Here is a 22,839-nt window from a genome sequence, read left to right as displayed (position 1 = left end):
AAGATTTGAGCATCCAAACTTCATTTATATGAGGATTCAACATAAGCATTAATGGAATGTTATCATGAATATACTATAACTAGCATTGCCATAATCATGATCATAGTCCTATTGGCATAGTCAAAAGTATTACTTATGCAATATGAATAATTAGCTAAACGAGCCTCAGTGGATAAAATTCACCTCATGAAGTGTAATGCATAGCATAAGCAACCTAAACCCCACATTATATAGTTTCACGACTTCAACACATAATTACTCCTCCTACATAGTTGTCTCATGCATAATTATTCATGATTATTCCATCATCTTAAGAACAAAGATTATTCATTCATCATACAGTCACAAATTTGAAAACATCAAGAGTAATGAATCATAAGATGGCAAATGAAATTGTACTCATAATTTTAAAGATGAGACAACAAAAAGAGTAAGGGGCCACATATAGTACATCCCAAACAATTGAAGTAAACTAGCTTAGCTAAAGAGAGTCACTTGGAAACCCAAGCACCACCACCCAACTAGAACTCACTTCCTCCAATTCACCCCCAAACCAAGAGTTATTGACATGGATAAGCTGCCTCATGTTGATCTCTTCAATGGGTATTTAATACCCTCTTTCATGATATGGTTTCCATTAGCGGCTTCCCATTTTATGGATATTTTTTAATCCATTTTCCTACGCTTTTCTTAGAAAAGCCCGCCTTTCTCTCCCATGGGGCTTTTCCTCATAAAATCTTTCCTTTCTCTCCTGCAAGGCTTTTATGTTTTTCTTAACTTAGTATCTTTCTCCAGCTAAGTAGCTTAATGTATATATATCTCCAATCCATTAATCTTATCTAGAATTGGATGTAGAAGTCTTCTCATGAAAGAATTATCCCTTCCCATTCACCAATGGGATTTGGAAAGGATCTCATCTCTTGGTGTCCCGCTTTTCCAAGTGATAAAATTATTTTATTTATTTAATAATCAAGTTTTTACTTTTCTTGTTACACATCATACCTATATTTTCTTAGCTTATGTTAGACGAGTTTTATATACAATGGAGAGGTGTTACAATTATGTTGGGAATCATTGGAAACTAGAGCATATCCTCTCTACCTTTGTCCCAGTAGAAATTATTGGCATATAAGGTTCATTGATGCTTTCTATGATGCTATCTTTGCATAAGGTGTCACAGAGTTGATGAACCTAAGGATAGAGAGACTTCATTTGTTTAGGAGGGGATTCTAAGTGAGATTGTAGAGGGTACAATGATTCTTATACAGTCAGATAATATATCAAACATGTTTAAAAAGTGTTTGTAAATGTGGTCATGAGAAGCGATTCTTACCAAAATAAATTATATGAAACACACTTACACGATTGAACATAGGAGTTGGCATGAACCCATATGCAATATGAATGATGAAGGCAATGAATCTGCAAAGGGTATAAACATATCATTTGATGGATTTCTTAATCGAATCATTGTATTTTCATGCTAAGTTTCTCTAGGAATCATTTATCAATGGTTGAACATGTCAAATCCTTCAGACATAACCAGAAAATGATAGTAGTGGATTGACAATGGAATTTAGGGAAAATGTCATTATGTTAGAATGGATCTAACATAAAAAGGTTGAAAGGTGGAGAACTTGAGAAATAATAGGCCTTTGGTCATCTAGATATACCTATATAGTACCATGAGAAAGAGGCCATGAAGTGAGTAGAGATTGTTGGTGGAAAATTTATAGAAAACTATAATTAACAAAGTAATTATCATACCCTCAATGAAAGCTTTAGATGAAAAATCATTGACACTTTGAGCATCTCAATTGACCTAATTACTATTCAATTGGAAACATAATTAACCATTATTACACTATTTACATAAAAAAAATATAATCAGTGAGAGTATTCCCTTTGTGCCTTATATCAGATGTTGCCTTGAAGGACGCAATACCTCATTAAGAACTTCAGAAAACCATACATAACTATGATTATAAAACTAATTTTGATTCATCGAAGACTACAAATAGACTTAGATTAAACTTATCTTATCCTTGAAGATTAAATTAGTTAATATTGAATTTATGAGACAATAAAAGTTATGGCTAGTGTAAGGATCCTCAAAGTTTGACTTATTTTCCTACAAAAATTTCATGTTGCATCTCTACATATCATCCCAACCTTTCAATTAATAGAAAAAGTAAAAGTTACATAGGATGCCTACCTATATTAATGGAACAGTAACTTTGTTCCTAATATTTTCATGTGACATGCCCATGAAAACTTTTTCATAGTTTAGAATATGGCATTATTTAAGAAGCTATGTTAGTAATAGTTTTTTTCCCCATTTACCATTTTCAATAAAGTAAGAAACCATATCAATTTTCCGATACAAGGGTTATTTTTTCAAATCTTTCCACCTAGAAATAAGATTGTTGTAGTTAAAAATAATTCAGAGCATACATTTCCTTATTTCAACCTTTCCTATCTACCTAGTTCCATGCCTTGTTGCAAAATTAAATTTCATATGGATCTTTGTTGTAATTGATGAGAATTGGCCACCAATTTTCTTTAAATTAAAGCATAAGAAATAGTTGAAGGTTAAGCTTATAATCAAGAAAGATAGAGGAAACCTTGTATAATAGAAACTATATGGATTTTATCTAGAAAGACATATTTTTTACATAATTACATATAATTAGGAACAAGGAAAAGTACAAAAAATTATCTCTCACACACATCCCTCCATAAGTAAACACCTAAAGATAAAATTTGAAAGAAAGAATAAAGTCAGGACAACAATCATTAAGATCACTAAAAAAAACAAAAGGGCTTGAAGAGACATATATGCTATCTCTCACTTGAAACTTACAAGCATTCATTCAGAGGTTTCTAAAACATTGATTTATAATCCAGAAAGTTATCTAGTATAATGGATAAACTCTTTTGGCTTGAACCCAGATGAGTATAAGTGTCCAAGTCGTTTCTCACCGTTGAAAGAGTATCTACCATCTCAGGCCCTATAGCCACATAAAACCACCCCCTTCCCAATGTTCGAGACATAGTCACTCTATATATCCCAGTTATATTACTTCTAGTGTTGTGACTACCTTCCCATCCATTGGCACATGATTCCTGAGCGACAAGATCGAGTTACTTTTCATCATCATGTACTCCCTTTGTGTTAATTCTTGGCTCATATTCAAGTGCAATTGGAATAACATGAATTTGAGGGATTTCTGATACACTGCTTGTATCTCCATTTCCCTCGATAAGAGAATTATCTACTTCATGAGTTTTATAAAATTTCCAAGAATAAAAATACAAAACGTTGTTTTGCACGATAAAACTCCCATGTGATGAAAATTCATAAAAGAACCCTTGATTGTTTTCCTAGTGTCCTATACATGGAATTCCACATGCAATTACTATTCATAAGATAATTTTGGACACGTCTAATCTCGTGAGTTTTCCAAGAGGAAAATTAGCCTTGAGTTTCATATTAGTTCAGGGACATCTAAAAAGAAAAAGTCACTTTTCTAAAAGAGTTGAACAATGAGGATATTTATTTTACAACTATAGGATACATTATTCATTTGCTGGAAATTTTAGGCATAAAAAAAAGAGTATCAAATGTACTGGGATCAATTTTACACACGTTCAATGTTGCATACTCTTTCAAGAACTCCCTTAGTTTAGCTTCAATGTAAGCCTACATGCAGGAGACCCAATTAGATGCATTTAAACCAACCTTTATTAGGAAATTTGAGCCAATGCTATTTCTCATGCTTTAAACAATATATGGGGAGTACCTTTTGACAAATCCAATTCAAGGCGTTAGCATAGCAAACATATATAGTATTCATTCTCAAAGCTTCATCCCTTATGATAAAATTGATGTCAGATATGGCACCTAGACCAGTTTGATTTATTTCTTCAGCATATAAGGTTAAATTTGACATTTGCATAAGCCTGAGGGACTCATATACATCACTTTGAGCCACTTTTTTTGAGAATCTAAGTCTTCTTAGTGCATAGTGACCAATAAATCCATACAAAAGAAACAAAGACATTAGATTTTGTCAATAAACAAGTTTTTGAGATTAAAAGGCCAAATTTGGATTAATGTTATTGCTTAGTCACAACTCCACTCTAGTGTTGAATATATGAGAACTTGAAAAATCACTTCTTGTGGAACTCACATGTAACACTAGGTAATTTTAAAAGGAATAGAAAAATTACCATTGAGATGTGAAAAATTCTTAGAATTCTTCTCGCAGTGGTGTAAGAATCTAGTGCATCACTTTGTGCTTCTGCTTGTCTCATGGAAGAAGAATCACTAAAAATATATTCCGTAATTTCTTTAGGCACATAAGGTGATACTCGATAAGCCCTAGAAAATATTAACCATCCTAATATTAAAAAGTACTCAAAATTAGAGTACAACAGTTTGAGCATCAATATCTAAAGGAGAGGTGACAATAACTCACCTGCGGATGGAAGACTCAAGAGGAGTACATCCTAAAGATGGCGGCTCACACTTTTGAGGCATGTATAACACATGTATTTCAATTTCTAGATCATTATCCATATTGTATTTATCAAGTATTTTCCACAGCAAGTCAAAATGAGAAAGCAATGCTGGAGGAAGATTGAAATTCTCTGTAGGTTTTCTTCATAGATCATATCGACCCTTGTGATAATGAACAACATAGTATAAAACAAAACTCAAAATTAAAGTTCCATCACAGACTAGGATATAGTGTACACTAAAATACCAAAAAGAAAACATGAACCATACTCTCCTTTCAAGTGAAGAGTATATAAAGAACTATTAATTAGCCATGGAAATAAAAGTAGATAAAAAAATTTGAGAACACTATAGCTAGTTAAAGCTTAAATGAAAAACTAGTAATCGAAAAAAGATAATGTAAAATAAGGAGTATCTAAGAGAAAGGAAACAAAATCAAACTAAAAGTAGACTAATCCTTTTTGACCAATTTGAGTTCCTAAATAGGAGAAAAATTAAGGCCACTAGGATCTTTATAGAAGTCAATATAGGAGTTTAAAGAGGTTTCAAATTTCTCCAACCTCCAATGTATCTGAAGGGTTTACAACTCCAAAATGAAAATCTACCTCATACTTTTGATCCAAGATCCTGAACTGAAGAGCACATCACAAATTTAACAAGGAAAAGTTGGAAGAAAAGACACACAAAAGATTTCGTTAAGAAAAAAAAGATGAATGGATCCCCCAATAAGAACAACATTCTGATTACATGTATCTTGTATAAAAAACATTGATAAAACAAAAGCCTTTGATTCTATATAGGACACCTTCCATGCATCTGACTAAGTTTATGCAACTCCAAGAAATCTAGAATTTAGGACATTCACAAACTCATATTAATGGTAGGACCTCATATGAAGATACCTTCAAACTATATGATAAATTTACATACTAGGAAGGATTAGAGGTAGCCAGAAAAGTTGTATGTGCATTTAGAGAGGTTGTTATGCCCAGCTTCATAATACTCATAGTGTGTACCTCCAACTCTTCATGAATAAGAGTATAATCTATCCTATTCATCTTGTCAAATTTCATATATAGCACATATACCCATGTCGACAAGCACCCAATTCATCACATACAAGATCCAATATTTGTGTCAATTCTCTGATGGTGCCCAAATATATATGTCGGTAAAACCTCTAATGCATTCAATCTAAAATAAAATAATTTCCTACTCCAAATAAACCAACAACTTAAAAATTGGAAAGAATAAAACAAGGAAATATAGTAGGGCCCCGCATTTAATGACCATTTGTTTGGTGACTAAATCCCTTTGAATAACCTTTGTCATACCAACACCACTATAACAACCCTAGGTTAAAAACTCATGTAATAAAGGTTAATAAAGTAAAACTAAGATGAAGGTCATGGGACACGTATTCCAAGTTGAATGTTGGGAAAATCATCGTAGTGGGTATTACTTGTTGTTTATTATGGCTAAGGGAAATTGGAAAAGGCAATGGAAAAAGCTTTGAAAAGGAAAAAAAACATTATTGGCATTTTATTTATGAAAATAAAGGAAAATATGAGAAAAGGGAGGTCAAAACTCACATGTTACATGTGAGGAGGAAATTGAAGGAAAATAATGGAAATTGAAGAAAACAGAGACCTCAACAATAGAAAGGCTTATGGGGATATGTTCACAACCTTTTTTCAGTTTAGTATTGGATTTTTTTTCAGAGAGGAGAAGGAAAGAAAGTAAGAAAAGGAAGGATAAGGAAAGCAAAGGAAAGCAGTGATCAAGAAAGGAAAGGTTGGATCAAGGAGGTTCAAATGGAATGCTTGCACATAACATGTTGCATGTATGATTTCCTAGATATTCTTGGCATGCATGGTATGTGCATGTGTTTGTTTGGTAGTTTTGTTGTCATTGTCATGGTTTTTCCAAGTTTCAAGAGTGGTTTTAGCCTTACATTGCTATTTCCAGATAGTCATGGTGTGATGGGATTCTTTCTTGGTTGAGCTTTGGATTGTCGAAAGGTTTTGGATCCAGATGATGCGGTCTTAGGAAAATCCAAAGGGTAGGGGGTGGAGATGGTTTACTCTTGTAATCGCTCAATAGGTGGGTGGAGATAAGAAAATTGTTCAAGGGATGGTGAAGGAATTGTTAGGCATCCAAGCTCGGTTTGGTGTTGTGATCTCGGGATTGATTTAGGTAATATCACAATATGGTGAGGGCAGAGATAGTTTAACCTCTGGACTCACTTGGCAGTTTATGGATTGGTTTATCCCATGAGATTCCACATTCATGCTTGGAATATGGAATAGAGATGATTGGCTAAAACAATATTTGGTTCAGCCCAATCTATGGTCGGGTGGTACATGGAAGTCCCTAACTTGGTTAGATTTTGCACATGTCAGTAAGAGCTAAGTTTCTCTTGTGTCTTATGAGTAAATATAATTATTATTATGTGGTTTTAATGGTTGTTATATCATATTTAATTATCTATATGATGGTCATAAGCATGGCTTTATGAAGACCTAAGTTATAGCTCATATCATGTTTGGTTGATAAATGACAGGTTAATGAATGCATGATGTAATTGGTATTATGGAAGCTATTGTGAGAAGGCATTAATCCTTCTTGGTAAACCTTAGATAAGTTTTAGATCTCTATATTCAGATATGCATTCATGACCTGTAGATTTCATGTTCATTTTTATCACCAAAAAATGATCACCTAGCCATTTCTAACTAGGTGGATCGAAATACACCATGTGGGATTAATTTTACCATAGTAAAATCACTTTCATCATAGGAAATAATTTAGTAAACCATTTTTATTAAATTATTTTCAAATTAAAATTAAGAAATCCCATGAGAATAATTAGATAAATCATTGCTTATTTAATTTTCTCTAGGAATAATTATTAAATCATTGTTTGATAATTATTGCTTGACACATTTGACTAAATCCCCCAATAATAATGAAATAAATCACTATTTATTTATTATTCCTTAATTCCATTATTGGAATAATTGTTAAATCACTATTTAATAATTATTTCAATTTCACCATTCTTAATCCTCACGAAATAATTAATAAATCATTTTATTTGTTAATTATTTCTAAATAAAGATATTTGGCTATTTTGAATATCTTTTCCCTCTCCAAAAGATATAATAAAGTATTTGTACCGGTTAGATCTTGATCTAGTCAATATTATTTTATTATTCTCCATTTACTGATTAACTCAAAACGTTGTTATAAATAGGAGGGTTTTCCATTCATTCTTCACCATTATCATTATGATCGTCATGCTTATCGTCCCTTTTCATCTAAGCTCCCACTTGAGTTATAAAAATTGTTTTGGGTTTTTCACACATTGAGTGACATAAGATATTACTGAAACATTAAGGACATCAAAGGACCCATATCATGGAGGGGGATTTCCATACCCTTTTGTAGATCTCCTTCACCAGGTGTTATCAATAAAATATTTATTATTCATTTTAAAAGGCTTTCCATTTGGGCTATTATATTGGATATATATTGTTGTTTGCGATTTTGGATTGCATATGTTGTTTTTTTGCATGTTTTTCTAGTTTTATTGTTGCATATCTGAATTGTAAGCAACCACAAATTATTGTTAGGGTCATGTGTCATCGGTGACTTAAGTGGAATTTTTTTGGTACATCTTCCAAGGAATTTTATACTAACAAATGGCGACTCCACTGAGTCATTAGCTACACAATTGTTAACAAATGATGACTCCACTGATGTAATAATTCAGTTGATGGGTGACTAAAGTTTCAGTAAATTTCATGGTTTCCTACAACTATTTATAGCCTCTCAATTTCTATTTATATTTTTCTTTCCTTTCTGTCAAATTTTTTGATTCTGGTGGTTTTCTAGTTCTTTCCATAGGTCACAAGTACCAGCCGAGTAGGATATGGAAAAATCTATATGAGATTTATGAACCGAGAGTCCAAGGAGAAAAACACACTTTTCAGCCCCAAATATGGATTCCAGAGCACACTTTTTGGCCCAATAATTGTGTTTTCCACTATTTCTAGGTCAATACCTCTGTTTTGGAAAATTTCAGATTTTTTTTTACACTTGTTGAGAGTGATGTGTGTAGACTAGGAAGGGTTTCTTATCTCTGTTTCAATCTCCCTTGGGCATAGATTCTCTTAGTTTTTCTCTTTGACGAAGAAAAAACCCCCCTAGGGTTTAGAGTACACCTCCACATTGTTAGGAAGAGATTGGATGGGTGAGGAGTCTAGGGTTTCATCATTTTCTAGCCATTAATTTTCAGAGTCTAATCCATTAATTTACAACACTTATGTATATATTTATTTTACATTTTCTCCTTTAGAGTTTAGGTCTTTCCTTTCCCCTTGAGGACCCCCTTGAGAATCCTAGGTTTTAGAGCTTCATACCTATCCTTTACAACATTTGTCACCTATGACTTTGTTGTGTGTCTGCACCATTTACAATAAATTAGTGCCTATAGATATCAGTCCCTTTGACATTAGGTATTTTATGCGTCTTTGAGTAGCTTGTTTTCCCTCTCTTGCTTAGCTACTTGATAAACGTTTTGGGTGGCATTTTGTGTGCTTGATTGGTTGTTTATTTTTCTGTCATTTTCAATATATTTACCACATTTCAACACTTTATTTTCAGTAGCACATGTCATCATAAAACATGCTCAATTAAGTCATCCACTTGACACATAATTTTCACACACTCACACACTAAGCGAACATGAGCTTGGTTAACACTGCCAAGCCAATACTTGAAACTGTACACCTTAACATATATAGATTAAGTCCACTTGGGAACCAAGGCCAAACAATCTTTGTAGTTAAGGTGTAGGATCGGTGGGATAAGCTTCCAATAACACCATAAATCACTCACATTGATACATAGAATTTGAAATATTAGGGAGCTTAAAATGCTTCACCATCCCATGGTCAAAAGCCATAGTGCATGAGAAACCTAATTCAGAGGGTTAGGCTAGGTCATCATGCAAGCAGTTCACCTCAGGGCTGCCCAACCTATCGTAGGGAACCCCATGCATCGGCTGATCACCAAGAAGCTTAAGACTCGACCAACCCCATGGGATGTAGGTAATCATAGTGACCAATCTTAGGAAAACACCCTATAGGACTGGTTGTGGGAAGCAGTTGGTCCTCAACCCTACGTTTCTCTAGATGACTTTGCTGGTGGGTGATGAGCTTCATCATTGGATAATTATATGAGCCTTAATTCAGCTCCTAGCTTAGTCAAACCAACCTTTCTCACAACTTATTACATGTTTTTTTATTATATTTTGTTTATGAGATGAGTTAGAGTGGGATATCATCCCTAGTGGACTAATATGCATTGAATGCAAGTTTGAAGGAGGAAATCAAGGAATTTTGGCAAAGACTAAGGTTGAAACTCAAATGAGAAAAGGGAGAGGGATTGTAGGAGGTAAATCATCCTCATTCACTTCTCCCCTATTTGAATATTCCTTCGTTTATCACACTAGCTCGAAGTGCAAGCAGCCAAGTCATGAGGATTAGAAGGCAACCAAGAAAGTGAGACATAAAGAGCTAGTTTATCTCGAGTTTGGGAGCCAAGCCTCCCTAATTTTAAGGAATTCGTTGGGGACTTCAGTTGTATAAGTAGAGAGGCCTAGAGCCTCATGAGGATTCAAATTTTAGTTGTAAAATTCTAAGTTATTTTCAAGCTCCAGACTTGTGGAATATTTTGATGTAAGTTTTTGTTTTGGTAATAAGAATGAGTTTTGTTTTGAGCCAGCACTGAGTTAACTCAGAGGGATGAAGATATTGGGTTAGGGCCCAACCCTAGTAGCCAAGGCTCCTATTTTTTATCTGTATGTTTAGCTTAGTTTCATAGCTTCATTGCTAATTTGTCTTTAGAGGTATTTTCATTGCAAGTAGTGTAGATTTGATTGGTTGTTTATTAGTTTGCTTCCACTTGTGCCTTAATTTAGTAGTAGGTTTGTAGTGATAAAAGAAGCACCACAAGGCTTTCAACAGGTGTTTTGGCCTCGCTTCTTCCCTCTGGGATCATGATTTGAGGAAGGGACCCTTATGCAGCCCCAAAAACACAGATTTATATTTCTTTCATAAGCTTTAAGAGTTTACTATATTGGATCAGTTTTTCGAAGAAGGATTGCATTGCCATCTTTTCTATCCATGATTGCATTCCTTTCAGCTACTTTCCTCATGCATAAGATAGACAATTAGTTCATTAATTCTGCTTTTCTAGCTTATGAGAATGCTTCTTGTTTACATGAATTCTTGGAAATTACACATGTTTGATGCAGAGTAGGCACTTCAGAAGTAGACATAGATCTCATAGAAAGCAACCACCTTCCAACTCCATTCACCCATAGGCATTCCTCGTTTCCATCAAAACCTTCACCAATTTCATCATTTTACATAGAAATTTCCTCAAGCATTTTGAGTGAATCCAACCATCTCCTAAACTTGGTTTTGGGTTTTGAGTGATCCTAGGCCTCTTCTCACTCCATTCCACCCATAAACTACCTTCCCCAAGCTTTCCATCACCTCCAACACCCATTGTTTTGCTCACGGCTGCATCATGTAGAAATACAGGGAATCCTGTAGGTTTCTAGTACATCCTGTAGGTTTTCTTGTAGTGGTCTGTTTTGAGGCCAAATTGAGGGAAAACCTCTAGGAAGCCTCCAAAGGTCACCCAAGGGTCTCCCATACCATCCATCCATATCCTAAACCTTCTAGCCATCCTCAAACATCCTTAAACCACCTGTCACATAACCACAAGAGATTAGTTTACATATTTGATTTTGCATGAAAATAACGAAAAGACAAGAATAAAGTTATTTTAGTCCCTTTACTTGCACAATAGTGATGTTTGATGATTTTAACTTCCATATTTAGAAAGCAGCATTTGGTTCATGTTAATTTAGCATTATTGCAAAGCATAGTTTCTTAGCAGTTAATTAGGAAATGGTGTGATTTAGTATTGAATTTCATTATTGCAATAGATCAGCTCTCTCTTAGATTAGATTTCCCTTTCTTTCATCAAGAAACCAAGATTCTTTTGAGTCCATAAAATTCTAGCTTGAAAACCCCCGGTGGTCTCTCGCCAGCTGAACAAGTGACAAAAGGTAGAACCATCACTTTTACTTTTGTATACAGCACTGTCACCTCCAAGTTTGTACGAAACCTAGGTTAATAAAGTAAATTTGGTAGCCTAGGAGTTGCATCATTCTTGCTGCAATACTAGTGCTCATCACTTTTTGGCATCGTTGCTGGGGAGGTGCCTGAGTAAAATGTGATTACTTTTTTCTTTCTTCTACTTCTTGTTTCTACTATTCTGTGATTAGTTTCATTTTTGCAAAAGTAATTTAGTTTGATTTCCAATTTCCATTCTTAAAGCTTTCCTTTCCATTCTACAAGTTAGATTTCAAGAAATTAGTTAATATTTTCATTGAGTTAGTAGTTCTCATTTAGTCTACAATTTTAATTCTGCAAGATAGATTTCATTTCAACAATTAGTTTTTCATTCAGTTAGTAGTTTTCATTCCATCTGAAAATCCAGTTCTACAAAGCACTTTCAAAATTTGAAAAAAATCACAAAACCAAACCAAAAACATTTCCTTTCATGCCTCATAGGAATAGGTATAACTTAGGGAAAATTTTGCCAAATACCCCCACTGCATCCAACATCCAACCTTCCCTCTTCTTCGGTGGCTATGAACTGGAGAAACCCTTAGGTGAGCAATCAGACATATTTGAAGAACCCACAGGGGAAGAAAAGAACCCATTCTTACCGAGCTAATGGCTGAAAATAGAAATGACAGAGGGAATAGAGAGAGAGTTGAGGATTCCTTCCCCATCAAGGAAACCAGTGGTGACACTAAGATGAAAAATATAAGCCCCTCTACCCTTCCTCATTTCCATGGCATGACCAGAGAAGACCCCGACACTTTCCTATTTGAGTTTGTTGTTATATGCCAAACCTATGAATATACGGATGATGAGCAGAAGTTGAAACTATTTCCATCTACCCTCAAGAATGAAGCTTTGCGCTGGTTCATGGGTTTAACTGGGGATAGCATTACAACTTGGGCTCAAATGCAGTAAGCCTTCAACAATAAATATAGAGACTACTATAGGTCTAAGGATACTAAAGAATGAATTTTTAGGATGGCCTTAGGCAATGATGAATCCCTATAGGATTATGAAGAAAGATTCTAGCTTAGTTACAAAAAGGCCATGTGCACACTTGACCTTGAGTCACTAAAGCTGGTCCTGCTTAGGGGAGTAAGGGAAGATCTTTTGGATACCCTACACTTGTTAGCAAGAGGAGATATCTAACAGTTACCCTATGAGGATATCAAGACTGTCTTTAGAAACCATTCTAGGGCAGCCTAGAAAAAGGGTAGGGGTAGTCAACCTATGGTCAGTAAATCCTCTTCCAACTCAGCCATCAAGGGTGAAATTGGAAACACGCTAGAAGATTTCAAGAGTGAGATGCTACAAACCCTTGCCTTACAAATGGACACTATGCACATTAAGATAAAGCAAGAGGAAGCAGAGGGAGCCTTAACAATTTTTATCCTAGGTGCACCAAGAGGTACCCTAGGAATGAATGTCAATTAAATTCTATTGAAATCTGCTCAGTCTATGAAGAAAACCAATCCACAAACAAGTGAGTTGAAGGGGTCACTGAGAAACTCTGCTACATAAACCAAATGAGACCTCATGGGCCTGGGCCATACTAGTAGGGCATGCAAGGGTCATCCCATGCATACAACAACCCCAACTAGACCACATCCATACCTTCTTGGGGACCCCCTGCTCATCCTTCCTAGTCTACACCTCCTCTGTGGTCCTTTGCATCTCAGTATCACTCCTAGCTAGCTAGCCAGTCATTTCAATCATATTCTCCGCCACAACCTCAGTGGAATGCACCGCCCCAGGGGTGGAGGCGCCAGTACAACAATGTTCCACCTTTATTTCCTTAACCATATGCCCAACCACAACTGTTACACTCTGATCCACCGAAACAACCCCAAATGACTGCCCATCCAAATCTAAACCCGAACAACAGACACACACAACAAGTATACATTGGAGAGACATCATATCTAGTTTATGCTATGGAGATCTAAGAAATTAACTTGAGATCTGGGAGAGTTCTCCTGGATAACCAACCTCCACCTCCACCGAGGTAGGTTGAAGAAGAAAGAGAGGAAAGCATTCTTAAAGTAAATCCACCCTTTCACGGGAGATTAACTCAACCGCCCTAGCCTACCCCAGAAGAAAGTAAACTTCTGGGAGAATTGAAATATCTACGTGTAAAGATTCCACTTCTCCAAGCAATAAAAGATGTGCCTATTTACAATAAGTTGATTAAGGATAAGTGATTCAAGCATCCAGGGAGGCAAAGAAAATATGCCCCTACCATTAATGTCATTAGACAATTATCTGACTTAATGCTGGGGCAGGTAATTTGTCCAAAGTATTTAGACCCTGGAAGCCCTGTAGTAGATGTGCACATCAATGGCACCATTGTCCCACACACTTTGATCGATCTTGGGGTTGCCATTAATGTGATGACCAAGGACATTATGCTCAAGCTCAAGCTCCAAGGTTCATTGAGAAAGACCACAATGGTTCTGCAACTTGCAGACTGCTCCACAGTGACCCCTGAGGGGATTTTGGAGGATTTGATGGTCTCCATTGAATCTTGGGAGTACCCTGTAGATTTCCTAGTTCTCCAACCCAAGGCTCAGATTACTCGTTACCCTCTCATCCTTGGGAGGCCTTGGTTGGCCACTACTGATGCTTACATCAGCTGCAGAGCTCGGAATATGACCATCAAGAATGGGCATATCCTCAGGAAGTTAGTCCTATACCCTCTTGCTCAGCCATCTCTAGAACATGATTTACCGTTATGGCTGGAAGAGGAGGAAGAAGATGAAATTTATATTACCCAACTCTATAGCTTAGAAACAACCATGGGAGGAGGACTATAGGATGAAGACAATTTGATTGAACACCTACTCCAAAGTGCAACTCCCAATACATTTTCCCTATAAGTAGTAAAGGAAACCAAAAAAAAGCATCCAATTGATCTGTACTTGGCTTCCAATCCTCTTTGTATCAAAACCATAGAATTTGGCCCTGCGAAAACTTTGAAAATCAATCCATCTCTTTCTGTTCTCCAAGAGGGGAAGTTGTGCAACATGCTAAAGGAACATCTAGATGCCTTCGCTTGGAGTTACAAAGAAATGAAGGGAGTACACCCCTCAGTGTGTACTCACCATATTTATATCAAGGAAGGTTGCAAGCCAATCCGGTAACCCCAAAGGAGGATGAATCCAGCTCTTAAAGACATAGTCAAAGAAGAACTACAAAAATTGCTAGATGCAAGATTCATTTATCCTATCTCTGACAGTGAGTGGGTCTCCCCTCTGGTGTTAGTTCCCAAGAAAAATGGTAAGTGGAGGATTTGTGTCAATTATAGGGAACTGAACAAAGCCACAAAGAAGGACCATTTCCCTCTACCTTTCATTGACCAAGTGCTAGATGGTCTGGCAGGGAAAATATTTTTCTCTTTCCTAGATGGATTCAGCGAGTACAACTAAATCCAGGTTAGCCCGGAAGACAAGGATAAAACCACCTTCAGTTGTCCTTGGGGCACTTTCGCCTATAGGGTCCTTCCTTTTGTCCTATGCAATGCTCTTGCCACCTTTTAGAGAGAATTCCCGAGTATCTTTGCTGAGTTTCTCCATGATGTGGTAGAAATCTATATGGATGATGACTGAAGGGACCATGCTGGGTCATTCAATATCTCAACAAGGACTACAGGTGGACCTCGAAAAAATAGCTATTATCGAAAGGGTCCCACCTCCTCAAAAGAAGAGAGATGTCAGAAGTTTCTTAGGATTAGTTGGATACTACCGAAGGTTCATAAAGGACTTCAGCAAGTTGGCCTCTCCTTTATTTGGGTTGTTGGCCAAGGAATCTGAATTTATATGGTCAAAAAGCTGTCAAGAGGCCTTGGACATCCTGAAGAACAAGTTAACCACTGCCCCAATTCTCTGAGGCCCAAATTGGGCCCTTCCTTTTCACATTCATGCTAATGCCTCACACAAAGCCATAGGAGCAACCCTAGGTCAGATAGATGAAAATTTGCCTTATGCCATTTACTTTATCAGTAAGAATCTATCAAAGGCTGAACTAAACTACACAATGACTGAAAAGGAGCTCCTGGCTGTTGTGAATTCATTGAACAAATTTAGGCATTATATTACAGGCTATCAAACATTTGTCCATACTAACCATGCTGCAATCAAATATTTAATGAATAAACTCGATGTGAATGCTCATACTATAAGATGGTTTCTTTTATTACAACAATTTGATCTAACTATTGTTGATAAGCTTGGGAAGGAAAATGTTGTTGCAAATTTTTTTTTCCAGATTAACTTTGCCTGCAGGTGAAGAGGGAACGGTTGATGATGAGATACCAGATGAGCACTTGTCTGCCATTTCAATTCTCTCTCCATGGTTTGCTGACATTGCAAACTATTTGGTATCTGCACAGTTCCGACTAAATTTGTCCTTTGAAGAGAAAAGAAATATTATAAGGAAGAGCACCCCCTTCACTTGGATTGGGTGAAATCTCTTCAAACTTAGCCTAGATCAAATATTGAGAAGGTGTGCCAGGGAGGAGGAAGTCTTTGACATCCTTCTAACCTATCATGATGGGCCTTATGGAGGTCACTTTGCAGCAAAGAGGACAACATTCAAAGTGTTACAATTAGGCTATTATTGGCCCACTCTTCATTAAGACGTGAAATGATATACTAGTCAGTTTGATTGGTGCCAAAGGATGGGAAAGCCTACTCTAAGGGATGAAATGCCTCTGCAGCCTCAAGTGACTTTTAAGCTGTTTGAAAAGTGGGGCAGGACTTCATTAGACCTATTGACCCTCCTTCCAAGAAAAAATATTACATCATTGGGTGCATTGACTATTTGACTAAGTGGGTTGAAACCAAGGCAATTAAGGCAACAACAGAGGAGAAGGTGGCTGAGTTCTTAAGGGAGAATGTATTTTACAAATTTGGGTACCCTAGAGAACTGGTCACTGATCAAGGCAACTAGTTTACCTCTAACATGTTTGAAGACTTGCTCATCCAGCACAAGATCAAGCATAGGACCACCATTCCCTATCAACCACAAGCTAATGGGCAAGTGGAGGTGACCAACAGAGTGTTGGAGGGCATCTTGACCAAAGTGGTTAACAACAACAGGAAAGATTGGGTAGATAGACTAGTTGAGGCCACCTGGGCCTATAATACCACCTGGAATACCACCACTGGATTCACACCCTATGAGCTGGTCTATGGGAAAAAGGCCCTGCTATCCATTGAATTTGAGTATAACACACTAAGGATGGTAGCCCAACTAGATCTAGATCTTAGCAGTGCACAAAAAGAGAGATTGCTCCAGTTAAATGGTTTAGATGATTTCAGAATGTAGGCCCTCCTGCACACTAAGGTAAACCAACTTCAGAGGAATATATGACACGATGAAAACATTGAGGATAAACAATTTCAAGAAGGTGATTGGGCCTTGTTATATGATTCAAGATATAAAGACTTTAAGGGCAAGTTGAGGAAAAGATGGCTAGGACCTTATGTTATAGAGAGATGTCATGATAATGATTCAGTGTAGATCAAAACCATAGATGAAAAGGCCATTCCTTTACTTTTTAATGGGAACCGATTGAAATTTTACAAAAGACCATTGTCAAAGAAAGAATTCATTGATGATATCAATAAAATAGTGATGGTAGTGGAGAAAGTTTCAACTCCTACCTCATCAAATCACTCAGAAAAATAAGGACTCAGGTGAAAACCTCCATGAGGCCACTGAGTCCCACTATTGGGTTGAAAAACTCTTGGGGTGATCCAATGGTGTCAATAAAGGAAAAAAGTGAATATAAAAAGATCCCTTGGTGAAAACCTCTCTTTAGGTGCCCAGGGCAAATAGCTAGGATGAAAACCTCTCAGAGGTAGCCTAGTTGTTTTCAAAAAAAAAAAAAAAACAGAGAAAAAAATCGTGAAAATTTCTATTTGCAGGTTAGCAAGGAGGACGACCAGAGAACAAAGGAGGATAAAAAAGGGACCTATTTCACTCACATTTTTATTTTTCCACTCATTTTCATTCATCACTCCACCATTTCTTCCATTTTTTCACTCCTTTGATTCAGTTTACAAGGGGATTGTGTCTTCTATAGGATCCCTTGTAAACCTACAGGATCTCCTGAAAACCTACATGATGATCCTATAGGAATCACAGTGGCTCGAGAATCCTACAGGAAGTGACCCTAGGGCAAAAAAAATGACCTACTATGTCAAAGAAATAACACCCCTACATCAACATTTCATTACCATACCTATGTCCATTTTCATCACCCATGTAGTGACCATAAAAAAATCAGTTTCAAAAAAACTAATAATAATAATAATAATATATTTGTCACAGTCTTCAAGAAGAAAAAAGAAAAAACATGAAACAAAGAGCAGAAGGGAGTGGTACCTGAGTATATCTCATTTCTCCACACTCCTCGTCTTCCTCTCGATCCATGTCACCATCCTCAAAGTCCCAACAAAGTGTATGATTAAGAGTTCTGCGGGAGAAGCAGCTACAGGACATCCTGTAGTAGTCTATCCCACAAAATACAAATCATGATTGTAGCAAGCTTCCAACATAATGATCCAAGAGAAGAAAGAGCTCCAAAGAAGCATCACCACCAACATCTTCAACACTAGATACCTGCACATCAAAGGAATCATCAGGGAGAAAATAAAAAAAAGGGAAAAATAGCATGTAACCAACACACAGCAAACACCTCTGGCCTTCAACAACTACAACAAGGGTTAGCACCATAGGTAAGTATCTCGCTTGCTCTCTCATTTGCATAATGTAGTCAAAAGATGTAAAGGTTATGAGTAAGTTGGTTTATAAGAAAAAGGTGTCCAGTTAACTTGGCCACCTTCGTTCAGTCGATGAAGACAAAACAGTTGGTCCTCCCACACCTGGCAATAGTCAAGTCAAAAAAGGAGAAGATTAGGACAAAAATAGTTAAGTCTACGGAGGCATGAACTGGGAGTTGATTACGAGGAGGGGGAAACGATAAGGTTGTAGTGGCAGTCCAAAAACAGAAAATGTACCTTTGCTGCCAGCACACCACCTCTCATAACTCGGCCATAAGAAGAAATATTTGTTGATCCCCATCCACTCATGCATACATTTCCTTGAGGCTCACTCTTGCAAAAGTCACTCTCATACCCAGGTCACAGGCCATCTATTGAAGATGAAAACTCCATCGTTTTTCTACACAAGACTTCCTACAGGATTGCACCGGAAATCCTATAGGATTGCATACAGGATTCCTATAGGATACACAGAGATAGTCTACAGGATTGGCTGAGAGGAGTTTCAGTGGGGAAAACGCGGGGGTTGGCCACAACAAACACTATGAAGTGGTAGGATCTGTAAGTACTTCCCCTTTTCCTAGTGAATTGAATAAGAAATCCCCTAGTTTGATTGAATTTGGCAGCTATGTAAGGGAATTGTATACACAGTGATTTCAGTTATTTACTGTTGCATTTAACAATTGTATCAACCCTCTCATTTCCTCAAACTTCACAAACCAAGATGATAGGAGAGTTTAATAGAATGGATCCCAATAACACTATGAGAATTCAACAACACCCTCAGGTGCTAGGAATATTCACAGGGCATAATTGGATGGGGTATTTTGAAAAATTAAGAGGGTATGATGATGAAGTGGCTCGAAAGTTTACTCTCTCCCTCATTCCACTTACCAGAGTCCATGCCACTTTTGTGGTAAGAGGCCTCTCCATGGATCTCACCCATGAACTCATCAGCAGAGTTACCACACTTCCTCTAGGAGTACCATGGAGGAAGGAAGACAAGGGAGATAGCAAGATTTTGAAGAGGAAATTCCTTTTAGAAGATGAGGAACCCATTGAGGAAAAGAATGGAGTAAGGAGAGCAAGCTTGCCATATCCCTGGAACAAGGTGAGCTACCAACTTATCAAATACATATCATGTGAGGGTAGGTATAATGTGGTCTATGGTTATCACTTTAAGCTTCTTAAAGAGTTGAGGTTTGGAGCAGAAACACCTCCTCACCACAAGCTCAGCATACCATACTTCCTTTTGCAATCACTGACAGACATAAGCATAAAGGTGCAAGAGGGAAATTTCCAACAATTAGCTCATCATGGTTTAATCAGAATCATCATAGAAGATGCCCTCCAAAACCTCAAAATTCCTATCCAATGGTCAGTTTTCAGAGACATGCTGACAGAGGAGGACATCAAGGCTCTCACATATGATGTTAGTCCTACTGTCAGTGAAAAGGCTGAGGAAGAGACTGAAGCAGAGGAAGAAGAAGCAGAGCAGGATGAAGATGAGATAGATGAGGAGGAAGATGAAGAATAAGAGGAGAAAGAGAAAGAGAATGATGAGGAAATAGAGGAAGATGACACATAAGAGACTGATAAACAAGATGAGGAGCTAGAAGGAGAAGAGGAGAGGAAAAATAGAGAGGAAAAGGAAAATGAAAAAGAGGAGGTAGAAGATAAGGAGGAGTCACCTAGGGTGTCTCTAGAGGCCACTGAGAGAGAAGCAACAGTTGCTCTCACTATTCTTAGCACCACTATCAAACAAAAAGGAAAAACACATACACAAACCCCCTTTTATTTCAGGAGAAGGAAAAGCACAAGGATAAGGCAGGGGAAACCCCAAACACCAACTAAAATTCCCATTGTGATTGAGGACTCACTTAAATAGAAAGAGAAAATGCCTCCTCCTAAGTCTCCTATCACCTATGTGAGAAGGCCTATAACTAGATCCACCTCATCCAAAGGAAAATCAATCATACAGGATACACTGCAGGACCTACAGGAAGCTGAAGCAGTCCTACAAGATACTTTTTTAAACCTATACGAGACTAAACAATTGGATAAAGAGGGAATCCTACAGCAAGAAACCAAAGAAGAGGACCCAAAGTTAAAGTAACCTAGCCCCCAACCAAACATTGACTCTTACTATAGATTTATTGAAGGGGATAGGTTCATTCCACAAAAAATTGCTATTCCACTATTTTTTGAGCTTGAGAAGGAGAGAGCCAGAACACATCGATGGATGCAGATTTCCAAATCCAAGGGGGTGGAAGACATTGGTCACATGGGGGAGAAGCTCAAGGAGATGGGTAGAGAATTAAGTAGCTTGAGAGACAGAGAGGCCATAATGAGAAATCAGTTAGAGACATAAAATGCATGGTTAAAAGGATGGCTGCAAGAAAGGGAGAACCAATTGACATGTATGGCCCATCTCTCTTTGGAAGTAATCTAGTGTAGGATGCCACCTAAATCCTATGCCCTATACCTTGAGGAATGTTGGGTTGTGTTATATTCTTTCCACGACTAGCCCACGTAGTTAACTGGGCGGCTAGAAGGGGGGTGGAGCCCCCCCTTCGTTTCGTCGATTGCGTAGCAGGGGGTGTCATAGGGGGTTTGAGGGGTGCAGGTAACCCCACTCTATGGGGTCCAGGGCAGTTCCCCAGAAAATTTTGGTTTTGGACCCTACATTAGGTTGGGCAGACCTACCTATGGTTTTGTGCATGTTTTTCGCACATGGTTTTGGACACGATGATTTTTGGTCCATGGTATTGGATGCTTCGACATGTATAAATATGTATTGTAACATTGAAAGGAACATAATGAAAAATCAAGCTGGTAGTCCCAGTTTTGGGATCCAGAGGAAAATCTCTGTGTATATGTGTTTTATGTGTTATGCTCTCACATTATTTATTTTTCTATGTTATTAGAATTTGTATACAGATAATTTCTATACGGGGTTAAAACCTACAAGGAACAGTGGCTACAGTTCCAAATTGAGAACCTAGCACTAAGGAGCACTACACAATTTTAGGACTACAGGCAGTTCATTGATCTTTGTGATCAAAGCACACTAGAAGATAGGGCCAAGATGTCTGATTTTTATTTTCATAATATGGCTTTAACAAACATGAATGTATGGGACGCTAATGCCAAGCTAGGAGATTTACAGTTGATGGCTTTGGCATCATAGATGAGCCATGAGGAAGCAAGGGCTGCAAAAATGAAAAGGACATTGGAAAGAGAACAAACAAAACCTCTTATGATCAGAGCTGAGCAGTCCAATCCAATGGCTCTCATTAGCAACATAATTTAATTTCAAATGATCCTCAACTTGCACCCAGGTATCTCGCTACCCAAGAGCAAGTATTTTCACATTTTGAGGAAATGTTCAGGTTGTTAAGGGATGACAAAATACATGCTTGCCTGAGGAGATGGAACACATTTCCATACAGCTTAAAGATAAGAGAGTACCACTCTCCTCAAAGGATGATAGAGGCACTGAACATGACACCCATGTCCAAGAAATCTATGCAAAGGCTCAAAGTAAATTGGATTGGCTTGAAACTCATTCCACCACTACTCTTAGGAATGTTAGAAGGAAGGAAGGAAGAAGAAGAAAAGAGGTAGTGGGAGGAGGTACAAAAGAAAGCAGGTTTCTATGAACAATAAGGGGAAACCACAACAGAGGCATGGGATGTCAGGGAGGCCACTAGAGTTATGAAGGATATGGATATTGATAGAGTTTCTCAGAGTATGAGCAACACTTTCAGTAGGGTCGTGATGATGAGCCTCATCAATCGATAATTATATGGGCCTTAATTCACCTCATAGCTTAGTCAAACCAACTTTTCTCACAACTTATTACATTTTTTTTATTATATTTTGTTTATGAGATGAGTTAGAGTGGGATATCATGCCTAGCAGACTAATATGCATTGAATGTAGGTTTGAAGAAGGAAATCAAGGAATTTTGGCAAAGACTAAGATTGAAACTCGAATGAGACAAGGGAGAGGGATTGTAGGAGTTAAATCCTCCTCATTTACTTCTCCCCCATTCAAATATTCCTCCATTTATCACACTAGATCGGAGTGCAAGCAACCAAGTCATGAGGATCAGAAGGTAGTCGAGCAAGTGAGAGACAAAGATATAGGTTATCTTGAGTTTGGGAGCCAAGCCTCCCTAATTTTAACGAATTCGTTGGGGATTTTAGTTGTAAAAGTAGAGAGGCCTAGATCCTCATGAGGATTCAAATTTTTGTTGTAAAACTATAAGTTATTTTCGAGCTCCAAACTTGTGGAAGATTTTGATGTAATATTCTGT

At 37.3% G+C, this 22,839-nt stretch overlaps 1 pseudogene; it reads right to left on the bottom strand.

Moving 5' to 3' along the window:
- Positions 1 to 3,583: 3,583 nt before the first annotated feature.
- LOC149140688 (DNA replication licensing factor MCM7-like) overlaps positions 3,584 to 22,839 on the bottom strand; it is a 154,041-nt pseudogene continuing 134,785 nt past the window's right edge.

Source organism: Pinus tabuliformis, chromosome X, assembly GCF_031772625.1.
Source record: "Pinus tabuliformis cultivar Carrire ecotype Pingquan chromosome X, CPIR1, whole genome shotgun sequence".
Classification (NCBI taxonomy): Eukaryota; Viridiplantae; Streptophyta; class Pinopsida; order Pinales; family Pinaceae; genus Pinus; species Pinus tabuliformis.
Note: the sequence above shows the minus strand (reverse complement) of the source record. Positions and strands in the feature narration are given on the sequence as shown.